This window comes from Pipistrellus kuhlii, unplaced genomic scaffold (assembly GCF_014108245.1).
Source record: "Pipistrellus kuhlii isolate mPipKuh1 unplaced genomic scaffold, mPipKuh1.p scaffold_m20_p_77, whole genome shotgun sequence".
In the NCBI taxonomy this organism is placed as follows: Eukaryota; Metazoa; Chordata; class Mammalia; order Chiroptera; family Vespertilionidae; genus Pipistrellus; species Pipistrellus kuhlii.
This window is the reverse complement of record NW_023425581.1, coordinates 414,633-419,106: the sequence shown is the minus strand read 5'-3', so window position 1 is coordinate 419,106 and position 4,474 is coordinate 414,633.

Genomic DNA, 4,474 nt, shown 5'->3' with positions numbered 1-4,474 from the left:
TTAAATATGGGAAATTGGTTACAAAAGTATTGGAAAGGCTGAAGGAACAAAAGGGAGGGTAGAGGGTGCTGAAGGGATTCAGGTTAAAGGGATTCAGTGCCCAGTGTCTGCAGTGGCAGTGGAGGAGCCACACGGGAGCATGGCTGATGCGCAGACCTCGTCCCACTGCTGCAGAGAGCAATGGCTGCCTGACTTCCTCCATCTTCTCACACCTTGCCAGGGCTCCCATTGCGAGAAATTAAGAGCTGGCAGGAACATCCAGCATATAGAGCATAGTATAGAGGGGAGAGTGTAGGGGCTGAGGCAACAAATAACCAGGAGAGGTGGAACCAACAAAATGTGGTGATAGATTGGATGAGGGAGGTGAAAGGAAAGAATCAAGGACGACTCCCAGGTCTTTGGGCTTGAGGAACTGGATAGTGAAGGGGAAGGTGGGGCAAAATTGATTGCAGCCAAAACCGGTTTGGCTCAGTGGATAGAGTGTTGGACTGCAGACTGAGGGGTCCCGGGTTCGATTCCGGTCAAGGGCATGTACCTTGGTTGCGGGCACATCCCCAGTGGGGAGTGTGCAAGAGGCAGCTGGTCGATGTTTCTCTCTCATCGATGTTCCTGGCTTTCTATCCCTCTCCCTTCCTCTCTGTAGAAAATCAATTAAAAATATATATATTAAAAAAAAAAAGAATTGATTGTGGGAAAATTACATTAAAATGCTACACTGTTAGCCTAACATACATGATAAACACGTAGAAAGGAGGGGAGTCATTTCTTAGACTTAAACTGTGATGCCTGAATGTGAGGAGCGGGAGCTTTCGAGCTCAGGCCCAGGCGCTGTGCTCTGAGAGGAGTCAGGCATGCTCACCTGTAACTCGGGAGAAGAGAAGCAGAATGTGATGGGAGCTCAGGTTCTCCACCAGGCTCTTACGTAACCATCAGATCGGCTTCTTTGACTAGAGCTGAGGGAGACTCAGTACTGATAGGTACAGTTGCTTTCTGTTGTTCATGGTAGTTCTGTAAGTTACCATGAACACTGAGTTAAATACTGAACCATCGCTGCTGGGGAACCCGGGGTGAGGTTCCTTTGTGCCTCTGGTCACAGCATTTCATCTGCTGGCCATTGTTCATTGAGCTCAGCCATCAGCACTGTCCAGCGACATTTGTCTCACACTCTCCACTGGCACATCACATCCTTCTGACTCTTAGGAACGCTGGACAGCCAGGAACCATGCCTGGGGCCATCTCAAACAGTCAAATCACCAAGCAAAGTTGTGCAGTGGACAGACCTCGAAAAGGGCCCTGCTCACCGTGTGAGCTGGGGCCAGGGCAGCTTTTAACTTTCACTGCTGTGAGCATGTTTGCAGGCAACCACAAAAACTCTGCACACGTGGGCTTTGGGATTGGAAATAAAGTACAGCGAGTGCGTGAATCCACAAATACGGAATCTTCACAGAATGAGGACAGGTGTACCTCTCCCTAACTTACCGGTTCCCAGGTAGGCCTAGCTTTCTCCCGGCTTCAGTACACCCACCACAGCTCTCCGTGATCACCTTCAGACAATGTTTTCATCCTCCTCCTCTTTCCTCTAACTGTCTGTGGTTACTCCCTTTTGGCTTGTTCTGTGGCCTGGGGGAAGTCAGTTTAACTTCTGTGCTTCAGTTAATCTAGTTATGAACCAGTTACAACAAACACTAACAATTCTTAGGCTTGTCCTGTGAATAAAAAACATGAAAACATTACGTGCCACAAAATGTAAGATAAAATAATCCTATTACTAAGTATACAGTTTCAACTTGGCCTTTTAGACTTGCCCTGGCTAGTCCCTATGCCCCGAAGTCGTCACACCCCATAAACCCCGGCACTGGCCATGACTTATTAGTTCCCATCTCTAGCCTCTATGACAGTGGGCCACGACCCACAGGCTGAGAACTGTTAGCAGGGTCACATAAGACCTTTGGAAAACACAGATGTTTACATTACAATTCATAACAGTAGCAAAGTTAACAGTTATGAAGTAGCAACGAAAATGATTTGATGGTTGGGGTCACCACAACATGAACTGAATTAAAGGGTCGCGGCATTAGAAAAGTTGAGAACCACTGCTCTATGCAGGCTCTGTTTCTGACTTAAAGTGTCCCTCACCTCTGCACATCCTAGTTCCCAGCACTTCCAAGTAAACAAACATAAGACACAAATATTTACATCTTCCTCCTTTCACCTTATTTATTAAAAAGACAATACAGGAATAAAAAATCCCAAACAAGGACAAATAGTTAAGAAAAAAAATGGCAGCAGACAAAACAATTTTTAAAGCTTTTTTAAAATGTTTCAATTGCAGTTAGTATACATTATTATTATTAGTTTCAGGTGTATTAGCCATTACATAACCTAGTAAGTGATCATTCCAAAAAATCTCCACACATAATAATGAGAATATTATTGACTATATCTCCTATGCTGTATTTTATTTCCCCATGACTATTCTGTAACAACTAATTTGTACTCCTTAATCCTGTCACCTTTTTTTACCCAGCCTTCCAACCCCCCATCTCATCTGGCAACCCTCAAAATGTTCTCTGTGTCCATGAGTCTGTTTCTGTTCTGTTTGTTTTTTAGATTCAGTATAGATACCAGTTTTTTTTTTTTTGTATTTTTGTGTGTGTGTTTTTTTTTGTTGCCATTTTTATTGTTCATATTTTTTTATCTTTTTCTTCTTAAAGACGACCCCTTAGCATTTTTAGTAATACTTGTTTGGTGGTGGTGAACTCCTTTAGATTTTCCCCCTTCTCTGGGAAACTCTTTATCTGATCTTTGAATCTAAATGAGAACTTTGCTGGGTAGAGAAATGTTGGTTGTAGGTCTTTGCTTCTCATCACTTTGAACATTTCTTGCCAATCCCTTTGGCCTGGAAAGTTTATTGAGAAATCAGCTGGCAGTCTTATGGGAGCTCCCTGATAGGTAAGGAACTGCTTTTCTCTTGCTGCCTTTAAGATTTTTTTGTCTTTAATCTTTGACATTCTAATTATTATGATGTGTCTTGGTGTGGGCCTCTTTAGTTCATCTTGTTTGGGACTTTCTATGCTCCCTGGTCTTGTATGTCTATTTCCTTCACCAAGTTAGGGGAAATTTTCTGTCATTATTTCTTCAAATTGGTTTTCAATTTCTTGCTCTCCTCATTCTGGTACCCCATGATGTGAATGAAGTTTTGAAATTTCCCCAGAGGCTCCTTATACCACCTCATTTTTTTTGGATTCTTTTTCTTTTTGCTGTTCTGAATGATTTTTGCTTCCTTATAATCCAAATTGCTGATTTGATTCTTAGCTTCATCTACTCTGTTGATTCCCTGTAAATTAGTTTTTATTTCAGTTCATGTACCCTTCACTTCTGACTGGTCCTTTCCCATGCCATTTTAGGTTCTCACTATGTTCATTGCTCATCTTTATAACCCACTGGAGGCCTGATGTATGCAGTTCATACAGCCCTGGCTACCTTGGCCCTTGTGGCCCGGCTGCTGTCACACTCTGCGTGGCGATAGATCACAGAACCTCGCTCCCCCATCCATCACCCGGCAGCCCTGTGGCCACGGCCCCTGCCCACTGGTCATTCCGGAAGATGGTTCTGCCATCTGGTCTAATTAGCACATTCGCTCTTTATTATATAACTGGCAGGATGTTATGAACTCTGCATCTGGTAGGTTATTTGTCTCCACTTTGTTCTTTTTCTGGAGTTCTGTCCTTTCATTTGGGACATGTTTCTTTGTCTCCTCATTTTGGCAGCCATCCTGTGTTTATTTCTATGGAATTAGGTAGAGCTGCTATGTCTCCTGGGCTTGGTAGAGTGGCCTGTACAATAGTAGGTGTTCTGTAGGGTCCAGTGGCACAGCCTTCCCTATCACCCCAGCTGGACACTTGAGTGTGCCCCCCATGTGGTCTGTGTACCCCTTCTCTTATAGTTGAGCTTTGATTGTTGTTGGCATGTCAGTGGAATTTATCGTGAGGCCACTTAGTGAGAAGGATGGGGCATGCCCAGGCCAGATGCTGCTTATTTGAAAGTTTTAGAAAAATCTGAAGCATGAGCCAAGACAGGCCGGTAGAATGGAAAAGCCACTGGAAACAGCTTGGATGGGCCTGAAAGTTGGGTGGGTGGGATCTCAGGAAATCACCAGGACAGGGCTAACAGTGTGAGCCGATATGGGGGAGGGCTCAGCAAAGGAACAATGGCCTCTGCCAGCAACTCTGTCTGGGAGAAAGCTGACCCCCAGCTCTCACCCTGATGCCAAACAATTCAGTTCCTCTTTGTATGCCTCTGGCGCCTTTCAAGCTGCTGCCCCTGTGCTGCAGCTAGAGGGTCTGAGTAAAGATATGTATGGCCCTTTAAGAGGAATGCCTAGGACTTGAGCAGCCTCTGTCTCCCTCAGCATCAGTCCCCCTTTTTTTAAATATATATATTTTATTAACTTTTTACAGAGAGGAAGAGAGAG